Here is a 25,730-nt window from a genome sequence, read left to right as displayed (position 1 = left end):
TAAATGTTAATATTGTATTTACTTGTTTAAGTAATATAACCATCATCGTGTAAAATTATTGTTTACAAAAACACGTTTTATATATATGCAACAATAATATGCGTTTATTTTCTCGTACGAAAATAAATGATTATAAATGTTCAAAAATAATTATAATTATTATAGTATTAAGTATTATATATTATATTTATATTAGTGGGTAGCTGCTGTATTGGTATTGTCATTTGATTTTGTTATTCATTATTGAACCATTTTATAGCTTACGCCAGGGATTCTCAAACTTTTATGAACACTGTACTCCTTTTTACCAATACATTTTTTGGGCACCCCTTTTTAGTTACTAAAATATACATTAAAAAATTTAAATACCCTTAAAAAAATTCTAGTGCCACCAGCAAGGGGTAAGCGTACCACAGTCTGAGAGTCACTGGCTTACGCGATAAACTGGTGACTGATGTATAATTTGTTTGAGTTTACGCAGTGTTTATTAGATTTACCAAAGTACCAAAGAACTTGAGAGGTATGAGGACATATCATTAAAAAAAAAGTCGAAAAGCTACAGCCATTATTTCTTTTCTCTAGCAGTTTAAATTAATTGATGGCACAAACCACCTGCTTAAAAATATGATCGATTGTGTTCAAATCGTTACCTAGTCATCATACCTAATATAATATGACATTTTACACATCTATTTAGGTTTGTCCTAAAGAGTACGACTTAGCTGGTCACTCGTATAAGACAATACGATTGTCCCAAGCATAAAAAATAATTAATGTTATTTCCGAACCGTTAGATTTTGATTACAGTCACAATTATTAGTTTTATGAAAATAACATTGACAGAAAATTATGGTTACGGTATACCTGGGCACATGATAAGAATCGTGTATTAGTCGCTTGAATTATTAATAATATAAACGACACTCGTGATCATAATTTGTTCGTAGAATAGTGTTCGTCGTCGGATTAAGTTATTCAAACTAAAACAAACAAATTAAAAATGCAAAGGGTTATTTAGTGCCTGCATATTTTAATCATAATAATAATGTGTGGTAGTTACCTATATATAATACGTCATATTGCATACCTTATATTATATAATATTAAAATATTTTGGGTAGTTGCTCGTAGGATTTTTTTTTTTTTTTTTGCGGAAACGGTGATGCAGCGGATATTCGCATTGCACCGACACACGGAAACGTAGTTACACGGATTTATCGTATTTTTCTATTGTGCACCGCGTTCAGCTGCAGTTTAGTGTGCAGTGTTCATCCGTACCATGCAGGACAACACAAATCGATTACTACGTTATCATACCTATATAGGTACAATGACGATAATAATATGACCATTATTATTATTACATACGAGTAATAATATCATGCTTCGTACGACGGTATTAATTATTGTAATTTTTGCGTTTCCGTCGTGCAGTTTCGCCCGAAAGGGTTTAAATCGAAATAATTTGATTTACACCTACAAGGACGAGGACTTGAGGCAGCATGTACACATTATTATAACATAATGTACAGGGGCAAGCACAAGGCCCGAGTGCGGTCTGACCACAGCGACGAAACCTATCGACCCAGCGCCACCACCACCATTACCGCGGTAACGGTTAGCCCGGTCGCACGCGTTATGTAGGGGCGAGAGACGGGACGCGATTTTGAAGAGGGGAAGTGTTTGTATGCATGTGTGTGTGTGTGTGTGTGTGAGTACAAGTATATGGTGAGGGGGTGTCCCATAAAACCGAGCAGCACAATCACACGGCGTGCCCCGCTTATTACTTACAGGCACACACATACACACACACACACACACACACACACCTATATACGCTGTACATATACGCACACAGACGCGCCCTCACATACCACGGTAGCCATGACGACCGACCCGCGCCATTTGCATATTTCCCCCAAAATCGCCTGCGGCCTTTTTATTTTTTATCAATTTTCACGTGCTATCTTTTCCTTTTTTTTTTTTTATTCATGTCCGTCCTAACCCGCGGCCGACAGCAAACACGTAAGATGCGGTCAAAACATTTACACAAAAACATGCGCACATACATAACAGTCATAACACACACACACACATATATATAATATATATACACGCGAGAGCGCCGCCGTGCGATCTTAACATTCAACATATAATAATAATAATAATAGTAATAGTTTTTCAAGAGTTTTCGCATTGTATACAGCTCGACTGGAAGACTCTCTCTGCACACACACGCACACCCGCACACCCGCACACCCGTAGACGAGTACACAAACGACCGGGATGACGGCTAATGACAAAATCGTGTTCGCGGCGGGTCGTGACGCGAACCTATTCGTCGACGGCGCGGCGGTGTCCCACGCAACCGCACGCCTTCTTCCGGCCAAGCGTGGGCCACCGAAAAATTCGCTTTTTTTATTTCGCACCGCCACGGCACGGACATATTGTACATCGGATAATAATAATAATAATAATAATAATATTATTATATATTTATATAAGACACGACGACGGCGTTGGGAAAGATAGAATGAAAAAAAAAAAACGAAACCGGAAATTCTTTCGTCCGCTCACTCCGCCGCGGTTTGGGGCTAAAATAAAAACTGTACTAGGTCGTCGAACCTTGGTCTAGTACCTGTACGGTATATACGGTAACCACCGCACCTCTACCGCCGCCACGTACGAGCCATTCACTAAAAAAACAATACATAAGTTGTGCATGATGCGTGTTCAACGAGCATATACATATATATTATATATATAGGTAGGTACGTCGAAAGACAATTTTATTATTATTGATTTGTGATTCGCTGCGAGTTGCGCGCACCCATCCGATGATTTCGCGGTTATATTTTAATATTTAACTGTAATTTACGAGCTGCAAAACACTTAATCATCGATTTCCTCGGTAGGTACATGTAAATAGGCACGCGCGTCATAATAGTCTCTCCATAATTATTACAATTGTTCAACCTTTTGTCCTTCTCGAACAATGAGCCGTATTATTGTGTATATGTGCGTGTATGAAGTATAATAATATTATATTGGCCAACTATATCTGCAACCTATATAGCTAAGTCCTAAAGTCAGTGGCGTGCCCAGAAATTTTGAGTGGTGAGTGGGGGAGGGGGGTGTGTTATAAGTGGTAATACCTAATCACGGTTCAATGCAGCTGATGACTGATAACCGATAAGTGATAACACACAATCGTTTGTATCCCATATACAGCCTGTGTACGTGATCTATACTGATTTGCGAGTGCAAAAAATAATTGTATACAGACTATCGCAAAATTAGAATATATTATACTATAATATACTGTCTGTATCGAATGATGCTTATTGTCACAACTTTTTGTTAATAACTAATAAAAACTATAATAAAAACTAATGAGTTGTTTTCTGTAGATCGGCGCAAAAAATTACAATTGGGGGCTGAGGTGTTCAAACTCGAAACTTTCACTCTTCTTAAAATATTGAAAAACGTGTTTTTTTTATTTTGTGTTTTTGATAATAATAATATGTCTCTATAGTTGGGTTCAGGATGTCATACCTGATTAACTATTATCAATATTTGATTTCCGATCATCATGTAAAAAAGACATACAATATATTAGGAATATAACTATTATAATATTTTGATTTACGTAATGATGTACTATATGTAAGCAATAAATTGTTCTCCGACATTTTCCACTTAACGTTCATCTTGGTGTAGGTGTTAACCGCACATTCCTACTATAGTTTTAAAATTTGATTTTTAATTTTTCATCGAAATGAAATAGGTCATGTAATATTCCGAGAAATTTTTAGAAACTTATACGTAAGACACTCGTAGTATTAATGTTGTATTACTTCTATAATATGGTTCTCGTTTATAAACTATTTATCGGTACTATTTGCATGGTCTTCAGCCCGTTTTATTCAACTGAATAAATTATTGTTATAATAATAATAATAAAAATAATTGTTATTATTATATAATATATGGGTATGGGTATGACGTATTGTACCACCCATGTCGCAAAAATGTTATTGGATTCTCGTCATCCGGTCTAGTTTAAAGTTCCGGAATCCTCGTACTCGTGAAAAAAAAAACATGACAATTATAATAATTATTATGCTAATTTCAACACCCAGACGACTTGTTAATGATATAAAACTCGTAATAAATATGTATTATGTTGACGTAGGTTCTGTTATAAAATATGACTATAATCACACGACACTTTAATATTTTGGTTATTATATATTGTAATAGCTGTTGGACGTTAATGCGTTCGTATTGTACACTATAATAATACACGGATTGATAAATAAAATAATATTATATTATTATTTATAATAATTATTGTTTCATCCGAAATCTCATTGAATATAATAATGACATGATGGTCATACGTCGTACTTAAACGGCATTACTTATTAACGACGAACACTAACCCACTACAGCAGAGGGGTGCTCTATGAAGTATATCACCCCACTCGTTTTGTACAACGACAACAATGATGTTCATTGTACAAAGTCAACGATCCTTTATATTATTGTAATGTATATACTACCGCCGTTATATCCTATTTATGGACTGTTAATTTCAGTGATTTCATTAGTCATTCTTATTGCCGGACATTTAGTCGTACGCGGTGTTTAATCGTTCAAAAAGTAAACACGGAATATAATAATATATGCACGTCATTATGCGTCGCATTTTTTTTTTTTTTTTTTTTAAGTACCAAGCGCAACAATATATTACAATATTACTGCCGCGCGATGAAGAGGGTTCGGATGAAACGAGACGCGACAAAAATTATGATATCGTTGTCGCTAATAACCCGATTACTGTATTTATAGGATGGTGTTCGATAATTCGGCGTCGTGGAAAATTTCCGCCACAGTGCAAGCGCAGTCAATCGACTATAAATATGGAGATGAAAATTCGAAATAACACTGCACGACTACTGCAGAGCTGCACTGACTTTGGCGTCCGAACTCTGCTGAGAACTATTACAAAATGACTACGTATCGTAAACGCATACCCAATAGGAAAAAACCAACAGAGTTATACTCGAACGTCACGGCCATAGTCTGACTGACCGGAAATAGCTACTGCAGCCTGCAGGAACGTCCGGATATCAGCAGCTATATCCGCCGCCGTCTCGGTGTCGTCTGCTGTCGTCCGCAATCTCATTACGTAGTCGTGTCATATTATGGAGGCATGTATCCCACAACCGCCACCTCCATTCCATTCGTACCCATACACGACGACGATAAAGACAGAATATTATGAACATATATTCAGTGGCGTCTCGATACAACTCGAACGTCTATAAGTCAAATTTTCGAATAGCTCGAAACATATAATAACGTCTTGGCCCCTGCACCTGCATTTCGATGGTAAGTATCAGTACTTGACTAGTTTTTTTTTTTTTCTATAACTCTAATTTTCGACGTATGGTTTTGTTCCCGACCGATTGGAGTTATCGAGATTTCATCATGGGCGATAATTTTTTTAAGTAATAATAGTAGGTACGCTACGCAACAAAATAATGCCAACAGTATAATATTTCTGTGATCTGCGAACAGAAGAGGATCCGAACGAAACGAAGCCACCGGTGTTGTGCAGATGTTTATGCAGGTGGGAGGGGGGAGGGGGGAGGGAAAACGTCAGCTATATATATGAATGAAAATTCAGAAAATCGAACGTCGTGAACCGGCCTTGCAGCCGAGAAACAACATACATATATAATCATATAATAGGTAGCGTGCTATAGCTATATATGTAGGTACCGTATAGTAATACATATATAATATTATATAAAAAAAAAACAAAACTAAAAAATCGAGTTACCCAAACGCCGCGGGTCCGACTCGATCGGCGACAATAATAGCGACTGCCAGTTATACGTCCGAATATAATACCATCGGCTCTACATCCGCCGTCTCGTCTCGTCTGGTCGTCGTCTCTCATTACGTAGTCGTGTCATGGAGCCCTCCGCCACCGCGTCACCTCCAACCCGTTTGGACCCGTACGGCCGAGACGCGTGTGCCGTATAGGTACCTAACACACACACTCGCATAATATATGTAAACGGAAACGGCCGTTTTTGGGTTGACGTATATATAATAGGCGACGAGAACGCACCACCGCGGGGCCGGTACGGTCACGTAGGTATATTATATATTATATATTGTACGCGTACGACAATAATATGTGACGGAGAGAAAAACCAGTCATTATACTGTATAATACGCGTATACGTGTATGCGTGTGTGTGTTGTATATATTATTATTTTGCAATCGATCGGAGCATAAATACGACGACGCGCGCGTAATAAAATAAAATGCGACGACGATTTTTCGACGTCGACACATAAAGAATAAAGGAGAAAAAAACGACCAACTGTGCAGCAGCAGAAATAATATATATATATCGTTTGATGTCCCGGTAAGGCGAAACCGGCACGGAGTGGCGGCGGGGGCGGCGGCGGAGAAACAAATATATATAATATACAGAAAAAATTCGTAGTCGTCGTCGACGATATCATATATATACTCTCGTATACAATATATATATTTACATTATTTTTTTGTTCCATTATTATTATTTGCGTATTGGCCAGAAAACAATGCACCGGCACAATAGCGGCCGCCGCGAGTCCTGATATGTTTGCGACAGGGGCGAGAGGGGGCGACGCGTATATATACATCGGTTCCGGTCGTGACACAGGCGGGCGCCCTTTGCCGCTGAAGAGATGACCGCCGCCGCTACTGTATACATTTGTACGTTTTCCAATAGTTCGTGTGTGTGTGTGTGTGGTAAAATATTATAATAATACCTAGTAGCGCACACGAGTGCGTTATTTATGCTTTTATTGTTGCGTCGTCGTCATATTATTATTATTATTATTATTATATTATTGGCGAGATCGTGCGATGTTCTCCTGCACCGACTACCGGCGATACACGACACAGGATCGACCGTTTTGTTTCTTCATTCCCGCGCACCCACCCCACAGCAACGATATAATATTATTATATTATAATACGCCTCACTGGTGCAGCCGCAAAGCGAAACGTCCCGAGACTCGGAAACATCATCTTCTTGTCGTCGATGCAGTTTTACGCGCATCCGCGGCGCCCGACGATGCTGCAGCGTTGCACTGCAACGCGGTCGGGGGAACGATCTGCAGTTATATAAGTATAAGTTATCCAGCGAGAGTGTTAGGTTAGGTAGGACCCCACAGACGAGAGATATAACAATTACCGTAGCCGGAAGTATATGTAAATATCAGAAATATATTTAAAGGTTTCTATTTCGGTTGTGTGTGTGTGTGTGTGTATACATTTATAATTGTTACAATACTCGAGCATATTATACTCGTACAATATTGTACGTTGGAAGAATGGCAACTTTTTTGGGAAAATATTCCCCTCGCCAACAAACTGAGAAACACAAAATTACTCGTCAAGAAATTAAACTATCCAAAAAGAAAAGAGGAAGTGACCGTCACTCGAGCCAAAATAGGCCACTCATCTTACTTGACGCATGTACATTTCATAAAAAAAGAACCAGCACCCATATGTGATACTTGCAACGTAACTCTATCAATTGAACGATATCGTAATCGCCTGCCCCAAATACACTGAAGCACGTAAGATACTCCAAAATCTTGCATCACTCTGTCAAGCCTTCAAACATGAAAACACAGCTGCAATCAGTACATTTTTCCATAATATAAACACTAAATACACATTGTAAATAATAACTATGATAATGTAGTAAAATGTATTCCAAAATTTAATGTACACATATAAATATTTTCCTCTCTTTTTTTGTACAAATTTTGATTAAAGTAGGCTAAAAACCTGTGTTGTTGAAGACTTAATAAACTTTAAAAAAAAAATAAAAAAATATTGTACGTACCGAGTGAACCAATCAACGCATAAGACAACCATTTTTTTTCACTATTTAGCATCTCATATCTCAATGTGGTAGTAAAAACAAAAAAAATTTATTTACTATGTATTTTTTTATTTTTAAATTTTGCATAGATAAACATGAATATTTAATTTTCCTTGTTCTAAATCAAAAAATTCTAAAATAAAAGTTTCTCGTTTTTCAGTTAAATGATTTCCTAATTTATTATATTCACAGATCTTATATTTTTTTTCTCCCTGAAGGAAGTATAGTACATCTAAGTAAAAATTGTAGGCACATTGATTAATAATATCGTAATAAAAATATTACTATTATATTACGTATATTAATATTAATTATAAATATTGTCATTGACTTTCTCGTTCATAATTATTTACAAAAGTTAACACTTCGAATAAAACAAAAAAAAAACGATTTCTACATTCCGATACTGACAAATTTTTAATAAATGTATTGGTATGAAAGTACCGGAAAATAAATTTATTGATCTAAGATCGGAGGCGTCAAGTGTAGGCAATTAACTGTACATGATTGCATTACACGCGCATTGAGTTTCTGTCCTATCCTAAAATGTAATAACATCGAATAAAATGATAACATTTTACGTTAAATCCGATTGCAAAAGTTAATAAGACCAATCAACTTGAGGCATTAATAGTGATTACACACTGTTCATTGTTTTACTCGCCGAATTTACTACTGTAGTACTAGTTATATGGACTTGTAGTCTGTTGTAGAGAAATGTAGGCGAAAATAAATGAAAATAACAACATTCGTTATATTGTTTGGACAACCGCAATACTGGGCGTGTGTTTTTTTTTTTTTTTTTGTTAATAAAATCGTATATTTAAAAAAAACATAACTTTTCTATCTAATCCCCAGGAAAAAGGGTTCTAAATTCAAATTCTCCGAGATTTTTGAAACAACAAAAGCCATACTCGGAGTACGAATCCAAGACGATTCGGGTATTTTGGGAGCTTAAGGCATTTCCTTTTCCATTTAAGAACATGTTATCTTTAGCCGTCGTCCTTCCCTGGTCAGTCACACAAAAGCTAACCCTTCGAGTTTTTTTTCTTTTGTCCCCACAAAACAATCATAACCCGTAATATCCCGGTTTACGGTACCATTTGATTTATGGTTATACCCGCACTGTGCATATATTTTATAGAAGTAAATCTAAAATACCGCGTGACATATACTATATATATATATATATGTATGTATATCCCCTCGATTGTCAACATTTTGAATTTTCGGAATGCAAATCGGACTAGACTCACGACTAGCGCAAGTCGTTGTGCACATCACACAAAAGTAGAACTAAATAATATATATTTAAATTTTAAATAATAAAATCAAATAAATTAATTGATCGATGGTCATATAATATTATTTTACTTATTATAATGTTTCCTCAAAGTTGAACCTTTTTAGTATCATAACGTTCTGTCTTGATAAATATGTTTATTTTACATTCAATGTTTGTTTGTCGTCATGATTTAGTTGCACCTATCACGACCAGCGAACGACGGAAGTATATAATTATATTACAACAATAATCAATTTTTAATAATTAAAAGCAAAATTATATTGCGAGGATAATACGATATCGTTATTGTGTCGTAATTCCTATATTTTTATCGCCATTGATGAATCAGTAACGATGAGATTCCGACACAACACATATATTTAAGGGTATAATAATGTCAAAATAAAAACGTCCGTTTTCCCCCTAAATTGTTATTGGACATCATTACACCTACGAGAGGGTGACGGCGCGGCGGTAGTGTGTAGGTGGACTAAGCAACCCTAAGCCCCGGCGTAAAAGGGGATGACTTTTAACAGAAAACATACACACAAACATACACCTCGTGTCCGAAATGGCGTGTCGTTAACCTTAACCCGGGTGCCGGTGACCAATTAAGGGCGCGGTTACGGAAACCGATGACCCTGGTTGCCCATAAAATACGACAGAAGACACGTAATTTAATGATCTCGCGGGGAAGCGGCCAACCCCCTGGACCCGTCGATCGTACGACTAACGAATGATCTCCCCTATAGTAACAAACTAACAAGTATAACAATGTTGTCGAACAACAGTAGTATTTTATATGAACGCACATCGACTTGTTTACGAAAATAGCTTTTGCGAAAACACGGATTTTCGGCGGAAACGTTTCGAGATTTTAAATTGCACCATTTCAAGTATAAATAAATGTAACCGGTTTGTAATAATCTTTAACAATTTTTTTTTTGATTTTACACATCATCCAAATCCGCGTATTCTTATATACCTAAGTCTTCAACCAATATAATATATTTTTTTTATGGAAACTAACTACAATTAAACTATTATTATCATCTTTATATATATACCACGGAATAATGCGAAATTGCTGACATTGAAAAAATAACCGTGCATGTACATATATATATACCGGAATCTGCAAATATTATCAATAAATTATCAGACATACTGTTTTATGTGGAAATTAATATAACAGACGAGTAACGAAGAAAACAATAATAATAAATTGTATTAAACACTCGATTTTTTTTTTTTAATTGCTCTCGTACTGAGAAATAAAGTTGGTGGAAAATTGTGTAGTGGGTGTATCAAATTTTCAAATTCACACGTACATAATATAAGCTCTTGAATTAAGCCTTTGGCTGTACCTATAATTCGGTGATTATATAAAAACTCATACGCAACGGAACTTCATTACAAAAAATGTTCGTTTAACGACATTTTCTGTTGGACGATTTATTTTTGAGAACCGAATTTAGGTAATAAATACTTTTCGACGAATTTCTTTATAGTGGCAATCGTCCTCTTTTATCCTCGTGGACTTTGTGATATGAAAGTTTCACCGTGTACTGCAATTATTTGTGTTATTCATACATATATTATATTATACAGTTTAAATATACTGTGTCGGATCAGGCTGCACTGGTTCTGGCCTGTACCAAATAATTATCGTACATCAAATGCGCATCAATATTCTAAACAATAGAAGGGTATAGTGTTGGGTAAATGTTGTATAATATTATACAGATGATAAATAATTTAAGATTTTTAAAATTAAAAAATAATGTATATTCATAAACAGTTTTTTGTTCAAATTTTGACAAAATTCATCAAAAATTCGAAAATGTAAGTTACAAAATTACATTTTTACTTAGTATACCTACTATATATTATCACCTTATTATACACATTATATGCAATATTCGAAAATTTAACATTACGTGAATAGATTTAGAGACGAGCAAAGTTTAAGACCAAAGTTAGAAAAGAATTTGCACTTGGGGTACACATTTTTTTTCTCATTTCTATTGTTTATTGTTGAATAATTTTGATGTGCAAAACGATGCAGGACCTTTTAAACGGTCAATGCGCAAACGATGTACAACCCAAAAATCGAACGATACGCAAATGTCTTACAAAAAAGGTTAAAATTAACAATAATGATGCGCAAACGATAACCAGCGTTCCATAAAGCAACCGCGAAACGCGAGGCGAGAAACGCTACGATCGGCGCCTGACAGGCTAGATGGCAAGCTGCAACCTCGAAACCGGCATGGTCGCGTTGCGTCATCCCTGACACTTGGGAAGATGGCTAGGGAGGACCGTCCGGTGGGTGCCTCTGACGTTCCACGTGACGCAGGAGGCAACCACGGGCCATGGTTGTTTACAGTGGTACCTACATCGTGTGGGCAGGGCCGCCAGTCAGCGTTGTTGGCTGCAGTGTGCAGATGACTCGGACACCGTCGAACACAGCGCGTTCTTCCGGTGAGTCTATTCCAGCGAAGGAATTCCGGGAAGTACTGTAACCTCCCGGCTAGGTCGTCGTCCGAGCACCGTCGACGTGCCCGACATGATCTGCGGTCCAGTGTTTCAGACTCTGCCGCCGGATTCAATCGAGAAGCACGCGGTTCTCATAATGAAAAGCAGAGGAAGTTTTCAAACATTTTTATTCAATGGCGGAAAACATCCTTACTGCAGAGGAGGATGAGAAACGACGTCGTCGGGCCGCATAAACACCTTCGGAATCTAACGATTGCGCGTAGTGTTAAGTTTCTCAAAAATGTAGGCGAAGGCGCAAGCTCTCGAGTATTATATTGTACATAACCATCTATATTGTAATAGCTACATAAATGTGTAATTGGTTATTAATAATTATTATCAATAAACGATGGGGGCCGGAGGAGAAGTACCATCGTTCCTCCTCCGGTTCTCGATACTAACGAAAAAAAAATACAATTTAAATATGATAATGGTATATATATATATAGCCGTTGTTAAATTTATTCTAAACAATTATGCAAAAGACCTGAATGAAATTTTTTTCTAGCACAAATTACTTGCCGTCAATATTCATCGACCTAAATTAAATATTATGAAAATAAAGGTATTTTTCGATGTAACCAAGCGATTCTTATGTGTTTGAAGTGATATTCGTTCGATCCCGTTACCCTTGTTACGAATCGAATGTTTGTATTATAATATCACTGAGCTAATATGTTATATTATATTTATGAATTTTTTGTTACGGCGTATACAATTAGGTAAAATGGTAAACAATTGGCATTGATTTTATAGTATAATTATTTATTACAATGTAACAATAATTTTATTATTATACATCATTATGTGATAATATGGTACATGAAACCTGCAGCCGTGTATAAATTATATACTGTAAACTGTATACACCAAAGTGCAAACACGACTCGATTAACTGCTGACAGATACAATAATAATATAATATATTCACAGTCGATAATTAACACTGTAAGCGACCTATTGCTAATACGCAACAGTTTAGTTCACTGTAGACATTAATAATGATATAGACATCAACACCTTTCGTATTACTGCGACACGCGCTACCAGCTGCTAGCTGTTATTATTATTATTGTTATTATTATTATTTTTTTTTTTTTATCAAAGCCACGGCAACAAAGACCATAGAGATCTTTTGAAATTTAAAATTGTACTTATAAAATGCTACAAGATAAAATTATTTGTTCATTGGCCAAAAGAAGAACATACATATTACATAATATATTGATATATCATGTTGAATACAAAAACAATAACTATTATAGACACATAATATATAATATTATTTGGACATTATATTTTATATCGTTAAAGAATTAGAGTGGTAGGAGGACTGGGTGAAAAGCTGCTTATACTAAATCCATGACAAAAGATTAGTATTAAATTAGATAATTATACGATTTTGATGACTTTAGAAATCTGAAAACAGATTTTATGTTGCCTGGTTCGGGCATAAGTTCCTGTCTATTGGATATTTTTAGAAAATTGTTGAAATCGTAATCTACAATAGTCAATGTTTTTAGTGTTTGGTGATATACCTACCTATATAGTATCAATATTGTATAGATACCTGCTGAAGCTATTTGCATACACAAAAATTATAATATTGCAGACCATGTGGCATCGAATCATATTATTAAATATGTGAACACTGCAAAAAGACCGATATTATAATATAATACTGTTTGACCTATAATATATGACTATATAGTATATATGTACTATATTGTACCTATAGGTACACATCGCGTTGTGTGTGTATTTTATTTTTTTAATGCGTTCGGATATCCGCAACTCCCATGACGATAATAATAAACAGTACACTGCAAGTTATTCAATCTTTTATCAGTTGCATGCGCGTGTGTAATGTGCATTATTATTATTATTATTATTGGAAAACATTGGTGCAGACGCTGTTATTGCATTTATTTCCTGACAAACCATTAAAAAAAATAATAATAAAAAATAAGCGTAATATATATATAATAGCAATAAAAAACCGACCAACTCGGCTACCGTGGCCATTATCCATTGTTGTCCCGGAACGGATCTTATCAGTGGTGCGCACACAGGTTGATGGCGACCGCCGCCGACCATGATTTGTGGCCAATCCGACCGGCCGGATGTCACGTCTAATTGCGTTTCCTATTCGTGACGTATCTACCCGACACGTATACGCGGCAGTGTATACCTACGTACATAATAATAATAATAATAACATTGTTTTACACGGAACCGTCTTTTTATTTATTATTATTATTATTATTATTATAAGAAGTATACGCTACACCTACCTATGCATAGGTACTATCTTTAGCCAGCCGATCACAGAAAAAAAAAAAAAACCCCCCGCAGAAGATGAAGGAAAAAAGCAGCCAGAAAGGGTTTTTGTAATGTTTTTTTTTTTCGTCGCTTTCGGGGTCTCGGGCACGTAGAAAACCGATTTTGAGCTCTGAAGTCAACAGTCACGAACTGCGATGGTTATCGGACGGGCGCGGGTCCCACTCCGGGCCAGTTGTTGTTTTGTGCGTACGTGGATTCGACAAACTCGTCATTATTCCCAGGGTTATATAGACGCCGCGTACATATATATATTATATATATATATATATATATATATGTGAGCAGGGGTTCATCAGATAAGATAAGAGATAGGTTAGGTACGAACGCGCCGAATAGGGGAAGCCAAAAAAAGGGGTGGTTTTTCTTCTTTTGTCGTCTGCGTGCGTATAAGCTGCAGCACGACGACGTACAGCACTCTTTAATAAATGCTCGCACACTATATCGCCACAATGGAAGAAAAAATGAACATCATTTTTGTTTTAATAATATTATATATCCTATAAGTGAATCTCTGGTTTTATATATACACAACAATTTTTAATATGTATACACGCCAACCTATATACATATTAAACTATTGTTTTACCCATTTTACCTATGCTTGTCTTTATAGCCTTCACACACACACCAGTCATTCGTCTGCGGTGAAATAAAACACGTTCTATATAGACAAAGTTTGAATAATAATAAAATAAAACAGCACTTTCGTCTATTAAAAATTGAAATATACTTGGTAAATAAATACCGTTGAAACATGGAAATTATTATCATAACAATATCGTGTGATAACAGTGGACGGGATAAAAAAAATAACCACTTATTTTAAATATCGAAAATATCGTCGTAAAACCCTTTGGTACATAATAATATTTACATTGAGTTTGTAAATATTATATATTTCTCAAATTATCATATTTTTGTTTTTATAATTATTTCCATTGAGTTTTATTGAATCGAAAGTATCATAATATATGCATATTTTATGTTTTTTTTTTTAATTGAAGTTAAAAACATCAACCACAAAGGTTATTAATTTTTTGTTTAATACTAATATACATATTATACATCATAAAATGTACAAATTATGAATTATGTATTAGTGTATTACCATACGGAAGGCCGTCACTGCAAAAAATCTTTTTTAATTATATATTTTATATAGTGTGAGAAACAAGACTGGTTTACGATAATAATAATAATAATAATTTTTTTTTTTTTTACAAGAAACTTTCCACGTGGACATTATTTGATTTTGACTGTTAAACATTTCGTGATTTCAGACGTGATAAATAAAAAATATTTTAATCGTGCATTATTGTATTCATTATACATCATCCTAACGTGACTGAGCCATTTTGATATTTTTAGCGCATTTTAGTATATCATCTTCACCACACAAACATAAACGATTTAAATCGAATTCAACGACGAAAATATCGAGTAAGCAACGTGATGGCTACGTAATAAAATATAATGAATTTATTAAGTTGAGTTCGACTGCAAAGTCAAACATAATAATATAATGTTTTGGCGGATATAAATCGTATACTACCGTGCAGTGGCGTATCCAGGTGGGTGGGAGGAGGGGGGTCACAGGGCCCATGCCCCCTAATTGGCTGTATTTGCTATTTTTTTTTTTTTTTTTTTAAAGATTAATATTTATTAGTATACACCGTGAACGCATACTAAAATATGTCTTTTACCAATGATGAATATTCTGTGCTTATACCTGAAGTAATCACTATCACGTCATCGGGTGATTACGTGATAACACTAATTACGAAATAACTTAGACAGTGCACATAGCAATCCTGCAGCAAAGCCTACAGGAAAAATACCAAAACACCAACATAATCCTAGTTGAATAGGTAGGTGATATATTTACACATGTGTGTGTGTAAGTATACCGTTGTTCAGTTATCGATTTTAAAAATTTAAAATAATTTATGGACCTTGAGTTTATTTTTTAATACGATTTTAATTCGCCCGCGTTGTTCATATATATATATAATAGATACGCGCGCGCGTCGTCCCTTTTTCTTGTGCAATCTCACGAGGGCGTTTTTCCCGAAATAATAATATAACATAAAAAAATGTTGGAAAACGTGATGTATATATATATATATCGACAACTATATACCGCAACTATAATACCGCTGCTGCTGCTGTCTGGCTGTTATTGAACAGATGTGGTCGACCACCACATGTGGTTGAGTGAATTTTTTCGTCCCTTTTGACAATAACGCGCTATGAAATTTGATTTTCACGACTATCGAGTAGCTTATATAATACCTATATATGTATATACGTAGTATTACAATACGAATCGCTTAAATTTGACGTTTCGGCGATGCAAATGCACACTACGCGCGACTATACGTCGTCGCATAATATAATATATACACATATATATATAACATAACAAAACATCATTTATTTCGATTAGCCACGGATACCCACGGGGGTGACACGTATGCACTGATTTTTTTTTCTTTCTTTCTTCAATACCCCACACGCTATGCAGCACATTATATACATATAGCTCTTGTCCGTTCCAATAATATTACGGGCAGACTTGTCATCGTCAGCGGTGTCACGAGAATTTACGCGCCAAGTCGTTGGCGGTGACGTGTTGATTTCACACATGTCTGAGTCCGGAAACGTCAAACCGACTTGAGGGTTTTTCATTCATACATATTATGTATACATAATATGTGTGTGTGTGAGGGGGTGGTTTTTTCCAAACATCCGCGACGACATGGTTCCGGAGGGGGCGACGGGGTGGACAGATTTCTGTCGGTATTTTAATTTTCCCGCAAGAATATATGGAGGAAAATGGTGAAAAGAAGAAAACAAATTTGACCAAGTAATAGATTATGTCAAACCGTTGGCGGCTATATTTTAGCATACGATTATTATTATGATTTTGGCATTACCACACGAATATACGAATATTTGAGATGTGCACCTATACATAATAGTACGGTGTTCAATACGGATTTCCATATTGTACTTTGATATATATTATTATTCCTGACACATTTTTCAATTATATTACATTTTTCTATTTATGTACAGCGCATAGAGATAGCTCTATATTATAGCCGGTAAATGGTTTTTTTTTCTTCCCATGTAATAAGGTATTTTCTATTTGACAGATTGTTGAATTTAATCTAACGCCGTTTTCGCCCGATAAACACATTTTATATTTTGACTTAGAAATATTCTATTTTAGAAAATACAACAGAAATTTGAAGGATATTAGGTTTGACGTATTATTATTATATTATATTATAAATATAAAATAAACCACGTTTAGCACAACTTGCGTTCAGGTGGTTATTATTCATGCAGATTTTAGCAACTATTTATAGATCATCAACACAATAACCATCTGCGACTCCGACGACGACCCACTGCTGCAGGACCTGTCCCATATGAATGTTATTTAAGACGCATTTCATTATTTTGCCCAACGCATATTTATTTTCGATTGCATAATAATACGTTTTCGACGTCAACAACACGCCCGTTTGGATATTCAGCACGATTTAAGATTCAACTTGCAGTTAACGTCATAGGTTAGGTTCATCATCAATAACTATTACGAGTGCCTATACTATACAGTACTTTAAAAAGCGAGATATTTTCCTGGCCGCCTCAGAAAATAAATTAAAAATGGTCCACAGCCACGCCACTCTGGTCGATAATGATATTATGTATAATCTTGTTTTTATTTTATATTGTTCAATCGAATTCACCGCGCACGGCACAAATTAGCTAAAAACGCTCGTGCCACCTGCAGACAGCGAGAGCGATGGATAATAAAAATAATAAATACGTTTTGCCCGATCTGTTTATATAGAAACGTGTACGCTATTATGGTGTTCGGTGGTAGGTTCGTCTGGCCATACTACGGATGCTATTATTAAGCCCCACGGTACAATATTGTCCATCGCACTGCTCTAGTCCAGCCAACCTGCCGAGTCGATCGACGATCGTCTGCAGCTGGTCGATATTTCTAGAGATATGTAGGCCGATCGCGTGATAAATAAATGGATTGCCACGTTGTATTCTAGGGGATTTATTTCAACAATTATACACCATAAAACGTCTTGTGCACCTCACGACTACCTACGTATATACGCTGATAGCTACTCACTTTGGTTTAGCCTCTTAGGCCGAACGTCACCGCGTATTGCGAATCTTTATAAACAATAATATCGATTCGTCGGTGCTTCTCTCTCTCTCTGTAATCTGCTTCAAAGTTCCATCTCGATCACCTCGTTTCAACGCCCTCTTCTATATACGTCCCGCATGTCACCTGCAGTCAACACCAACTGTATGGCAGCTGACGAGTCGTCTTTAAGACGTATCTACAACGTCGTGTGCCAATGCAGACCCCACTGCGATTTATCAATATAATCGTGTGTACGATATCGATCTCATACAAGCGATTGTAATGTTGTACGATATTATCCTTTTCAGTTAACAGCAAGTTATCTTCTCTATTTATGACGTTTGTCGCCAAAAGGGCACAGCTCAGCACTAATGTTATTAGTAAACAAATAAAACATTATTTGACGTATATAATAATAATATAGTGAAACCTGTGAAAAATATACTAATTTCCCGCAAAAATCACAAACCCAATCTTACGCAATATATTATACATATACAGTACGTCATGTACTCCAAGTCCGACAGCACCTCCCCCCACCCCTTGTTGGGCCTTACACGTCACACACACACACAGCACGTAACTATATCTAAGTATACCTATATACGAATGTATTACACGTGATACTCGTGTACTATAGTACGGCTGGACTCTGGCAGACCTCTGTGGTTCTTATATCGATCTCGGCGTGCGCGTCGCGCTCGGCCTCATTACAATTGCTAATGCGGTGGATGCACCGCCGCCGTCGCCACCTCCGCTCCGCTCCTGCCGTCGCGTACTCGAGCACGCGGTCCCCCGTGGCACAGTTACGAGGGCGGCCCATTCATACTTTCGCGTATTACACACACACAAACACAATATATATGCGTAAACGCGCTTAGTGCATCGCCGCCGACGGCACGACAAATGCGTTTATTATAATATTATACAGGTTAGGTGTGTAGTCCCTTTTTAACATGCAAACCGCGTAGCCGACGTCTCGTCGTCGTCGTCGCCGTCGTCGTCGCCATCGCCGTCGCCGTCGCAACTTTTATGAAACTCGCGCGCGCCAGAGGGGTTGTCGCGCCGGTCTCGCGTGGTTGTCGTCCGTCCGGCGGTACGACGGCGCCACGGCCGCGTCCGGCTCCGTCTCGGCGCGGCCACGACGAACCGGTTCACACCGCCGGACGCAAGTTACAATATAGGGTTGTTGGATTTCGATTGCGATTTTTTCGGTTTTTTCTTCTCATTCCGTTACGGGCCATCGTGGGAGACGCACGTGCCGCGGCTGCATCTGCGACGAGAGTGACGAGACGATCGAAAACCGTAAGGTCGCGCGGCCAGAAGAATCACCGCCAGATGGCACTGCTGTAGCGCCGAATGTTATTCGGGGGTGAGTATGACGTGTTGCTATATCTAACGAACGATCTACCTATTATAATACATCAAAATACATACGCGCGTTTTTATTTTATTTCCGCAACTCGTCAACTACGCGTTATACTTTTTTTTAGAAAAAAAACTTTTTTACACGTATCTGCGCGCGTATATACATTTATATACATATATATGTACTTCTTCCCCAAAAGAGTTTTCGAATAAGCGACCCTTTAATAGGGTTTGACTTGTCGCCGAGTCCGCGCGCTAGTCGGTCCCTCCCTCGGGACCATGACCCTTTCGTAAAAAAAAAAATTCGCTTCGTTAACATGTTTATTTCTTGCCCCGTTCGCCGCGCACCGGTCGTGTCAATCCGGTTGATTTCCGTACAGAAAAACCGTATTCGTTTTGACGCCTGTCAAAAAACGCCCGTGGACCTCCCAAGTGTATTGCATGCACCGCACATACCATGCATTGCCATTGGTCACGACAGATTCTATTTTTTTTTTTACGTTTCCCTTTGGAAATTAAATCGTTAAGAACGCGAGTGAACAAAAAAAAAAAAGTAAAAATCAATGTGACATTTCAAAATGAAATTCGTCCAGATGTTAAAATATATTCCTTCATCGTGTGGTGTGTAGATGTGTATATTATATATATATATAAACGCGAAGGGTGGCTCGCCGAATTGACGGTCTATTTAAAATTAACAACCTGTTTGGATAAAAATATGTGGGAATGGAAAAGGTAACATGCTCGAATTAGCATATTGTATGAGCTAAAATTAATTCTTTAGTCGAAAACACTACTAAAAAAAAAGTTTAGTCAAAAATTTTATCGCATATTGTAATAATAATATTATTTGAAAACGAATGGACCACTCGTCGACTCATACAAGCGTAGATATATTATCATGCCAAAGTTTTGTATTAAATCATAATAACGACCGTACGATAGATAATTATAGTAAATTACAGACATATAAAACATATGATTATGACTGCACTTTGGACGAACGACTTTAATAATTATTAATTATCTCATAGATTAAATTTCCGTCTTTCCTATTTTAATTGTTTGTCCTGAAAACGTTTACACTGTAAAGATTACTTTGTAAACAATATGTTAATTCAATTGATCGCCACACATACAAGTGTAAAAGAGGGCCCTCACCTTGCACCCTACATAATACACTACCAGCAGTCGTGCCTCGTGCATATTTAACGAATAACCGTGTGCATTTTTTAAAAGTGTTTCAAGTATCAAGTGTCGTGTGTATAAAATATATTATGTAAAATAATTGTCAACCCTTAAATATTTCACAAGTGTTGTAGAACCCAGTGGTTTTCAAACAACTTTTATGTGACCGTTTTACCGTGAATAGGTGGATGTAATATAAGTGAAAAACTGAAAACCAAAATCATATCATGTTAAATATAGTATGGTTTCTTGATTTAGTATAATATTCTAGTATATAATCTAGAGAATATTTCACGATTTTTTTTTTTTTTTAGAACATATATATTAGCGTCATATTTTAAGCTTTTAAGAACCTAAAAATCCGCTCTTTAATTTATTATAATATATTTTGATAAATTGAAACGCATTCCAAGCCGCGATTACGATGATAATAATATAACCTGCCGTATTTTGTTAGATTGTTAACTTTGTTTTTGTAACATGATAGTTTTTGGTCGAAAAAGAAACATTTTGTTATGGAAAGAAATTAATAGCTGGACCCAGTTTGGCTCTGGTACATAAATTTATACTCAATCGCTATGGAATCGTAGAAGGGGTAGGGGGGTACGTACGCGGTTTTGGAGCAGGAGGATAAAACAAATGGATCTACACGAACTCTCAAGTCGTGACTTTAGAATAGAGGACACCATATTATATTGTCATAACCGTATACCATATTAAACCTATAATAATAATACGACTTGACTATACATTTGGGTATATCTTTGTCGCACCACTAACCACTAACGATTATTATGAACGAACTGTAACGAACGTTACTATGTATATAATTATAATATATATATATATATATATATATATAACATATAACATATCATATCTATTGCCGAGCACACTGCTGCGTGTATGCATACCCGTGCGTGTGTATTATATCATAAATTACAGCCTGGAAGAAATAAAATATATTACATAATAGTATATATGTATTATATTATATTCCTATATAAAAAATTCCGTATAAAATAATCCCGATTCGTGGGCAGGCCGGATAATTTATAACACATATTATTATTATATATTATTTCTTCTTTCGCCGAACAGAAAAAAAAATTTAAAAAAAATAATCATTCAGACTTCTGTCGTTGTGTGTCTTTTTTTATTATTATTATTGTTGATGTTGTTGTTTGGCCCGCAGAATGATTAACCGCTCGTGTATAAATATAATAATATAATACGGCGGGCGGCAACAAATTTCTGCAACGGGTGAGGTCTCATTAATTCGGTCCGATTTGCGCGACCCGTTGGAAAAACGGACGGAGCGCGTAGTTTCTGGTGGAAAAAAATTAATCCCAGTTTATCTTGTCGTGTTTTTTTTGTTATTCATAACGTCTCAAGCGTGCAATCGTTTATTCAACTTTTCTTCCGCTCTTAATAAGTTGATTTAATATCAATGTATGCTCTATAAAACGTTTATCATAGTCGGTATTATATTATAACAAATATGAATAGTGCGTCGACCTTGAATATTTAATATATTTACTATAATATCATGTCCTCTACAATACAATAATGTCGTGGAATGTGTCCGGCGCCTTCCGCTAACAACACACTCAAAATACAATTTGACCACCATCGTCGTGCAGCTAACTAGAATACAATAATATGCTTGTTAATCTACAGATATATTAAACACTGTTCGAGACGAATGTATTACTAAGAATTATAATAATTATAAATATATAAATATGAAGCATGTGCGATTTATATTTTATGATGCCTAACCCCGTGCATTTTGTTAACTATCAATTTTTCCAACTCTTACGCGTGATTAAAACTTTGTTCAATTCGTTATCAATTCAGCGTAAGTGTTCAAAAAAATTTAAAAATCAAAAATGTATTTAAGAAAGTATACCTTTATTTTTCTTACAGCTGATCATCATAGATCTATTTTCTTGTAGTGCTAATGATGTTAAAAAAATTTGCCATTCGATTTGATACTGTAACGTGGTCGGGGGAACGACCAGTTAAATATAAGATATCCAGTGAGAGTCGTAGGACTCTATAGATATAATTACCGTAGCCAGGGGTAGATATATATATATATATATAACAGGATCTTAAATATATTTAAATAACTAGGATTCCGTTTCAGTTATCATTAAGTTTTATTATAGATTAAACACTTACAAATAATAATACTCACAAGCTATATAAATTATATTCTATCCAACTATCTGACTGTATCGTAGTTATACGGAGTTCGATGTTTGTTGAGTGTTGAGGTCTAAGGTACACAGTGAACTACCTTACTTCATACATGGTGTGTATTGACCATAGGTCTTACAGTTATGAGTGTGTGTTAATATTATTGTATTGGTCAGCAGTTCATCGTACATAATGTTAAGTGTGTAGACGTGTAGTACATATATATATATATATTTAGGTATCATGTAACATATTATAATTGTTACAATACAATTATGTTACCAATTTATTGGTTAGGTTAGGTTATTATTATTATTCATATGGTTTTCTTTTATTTTATATAAAGTAATTTTAATACTGTACACACATATTATAACTCACTTTCTTCACCTAAAATGGTTATATTTTTACTTAAGATTATGATGAAAGTAGGTTTTTTTCTATAAATAAATAATTACATTTTTTATGGGGTAATGATTTTAATCCGCGCGAGTAAAAAAATAGCGACCAAACAGCACATCAACTTAAAATTATATCCAATCATATTATTATATATAAACTATAATATTTACCAATTTATTCGTGTAAACCGTTCATAAACAAAACATTTCAATTCCAATTTCATTCCGATTATCGTAAATATCCTTGAGATAACTCTATGAAATGTAAATATTAAAAAAAATGTCATTAGTGTACCACTATAGGTATATATAATATGGCGGTACACTGGTACGATAAGGCACCGTCAAAATGTCAAGTCCTCATAGCTGTCGTAGTTTAGGCTCAAACTAGATCAGTCAGTCAGTCAGTCAGGACACATCGTATAGTGTATACACAACACACTCAATATACACATATATTGTATTATTGTGGAAGAATTTTTTGAATATACAAAAAATCAATCATATTAAAATTGTGTTACTTACTTTCGCACAGATAGTATTATGATGTATATCCATTTAATTGTACGATTTATTGTTATAAAGCTTTGTAAATAAACGCCAATATCATATTATTGATTCATTCAGTACAAAAGCAATAAACGTCGACTGCTATAATCAAATGAATGAAACATTATGTTTATAGTGCATAAACAATGAAGAGAGGGCAAAAACAAATCGCTTGGTGTTAATTATTGCGCTTTTATAAGGAGGGTGTATTTTTTTAAAGAATTGTGGCGTTTTAATCACGGCTAAAATGAAGAACATTGTTATTATACACACTGCAGAGCATTTCGCCCCACAAAAACAAACCCTTTTGCTTATGATGTTTTATTCGACGAACATCGACACACACACAAATCACAGTAAATGTTTTGACGAGGATTTGTTAACTATACACACCAACACCGTTGTTTTCAAAAAGCAATATAACATTGCGGTAACAGATGAATAACGCTTTGTTTTACTTACTGTATTTTCAACCGCGCATATATGGAGACCATATTTGAGCAGTTTGATGATGACAATATAATTCAATACCATCCAACACATATGGTTTTCATTTGTATTCTACTCTGAGGTACCCACTTATTATAAAACATTATTACTATTATTAGAATCCGTTTATAACGATATACATTTTGTTTAAAATTCGATATGTTGATTTCATCATATATCAAGAGCAGTAGGTATAGTTATATGTTTTTGTCATTCGGATATAACGACCAGATTCTTTAGGTCCTAAGGAGAAGAACCTTATGAGCAGATTTTACTGCATTAGATTTAATCAAAATTATTCGTTACTGTTTTCACCATCCGCAGTACCTACAAGCCTACAACGAGTAAAATAATATCGTTCCCAAAAGAATCCAGAATTTATGGAAATCAAACAAATCGATCAATTTTTTATGAAATTTTATATTGACGTACGTTTTTAAAATATTGAGTTATCCTCAATGGAATAACATTGCGGCAACATAAGAATAACAAAATTTTGTTTAACTTTATTTTCGACTTACCGAAATACCATCTTCGGATTGTACCTATTTGAGCAGCGTATAATTAGGGCAATTATTTGACTACCCCCTCCCCCAACACACACACACACACACAAACATGTTTTCGAATTTTATTCTACAACTTCAAGGCATCACTCACATACTTGATATACATTTTATAAAAATTATTAAAAATGATCCGTTATTGTATTTTTTCGCAGCATCGCGCAGGTTATAAATCATACAATTATATTCAACCCGCGGTGTGCCTACCTAGAGCAATATGTCTCCCTATCGCGTGCATGACATTGCATATTTCCACGAGTTTCAGTTCACGTGACGTCAAAAAATATCGTTCCCAAAAGGCTCGGCCGGGATTTATGGAAAACCAACGAACGGAGAAAACAATATCATTATTCACGCGGGCGCGGTATTATATTGTGCTCCAGCAGGTCGTAGTCGGTGGAATTTAGGAACGCACTCGCGCGATTTATTTCGGCATGTTCATATCGGTATATTCGGCCGGACATTACCTACACACACACACACACACACACACACACACACATATATATGTATGCTTTACATGACATATATAGCGTGGAGATCGTATCAATAATGCAGACAGCGGCCAAAAGCGGCCTCGGCATATATTTATTATATATGTATATAGAGAATCGCGACACTGCGGGTAAGCACTGCAGTTGGCTGGTCGGA

At 35.7% G+C, this 25,730-nt stretch overlaps 1 long non-coding RNA gene across 1 annotated transcript in view; it reads left to right on the top strand.

Annotated features, from left to right (window-relative positions):
- Window positions 1–19,380: 19,380 nt before the first annotated feature.
- The window catches only part of LOC107165420 (uncharacterized), a 229,630-nt gene continuing 223,280 nt past the window's right edge, over window positions 19,381–25,730 (top strand). Inside the window, exon 1 of the long non-coding RNA XR_016191846.1 lies at window positions 19,381–19,685. This is a non-coding gene — a long non-coding RNA (uncharacterized LOC107165420). The remainder of the gene's footprint in view (window positions 19,686–25,730) is intronic.

Source organism: Diuraphis noxia, unplaced genomic scaffold, assembly GCF_037042655.1.
Source record: "Diuraphis noxia isolate RWA-SAM2 unplaced genomic scaffold, SU_Dnox_SAM2 contig0005, whole genome shotgun sequence".
Classification (NCBI taxonomy): Eukaryota; Metazoa; Arthropoda; class Insecta; order Hemiptera; family Aphididae; genus Diuraphis; species Diuraphis noxia.
Note: the sequence above shows the minus strand (reverse complement) of the source record. Positions and strands in the feature narration are given on the sequence as shown.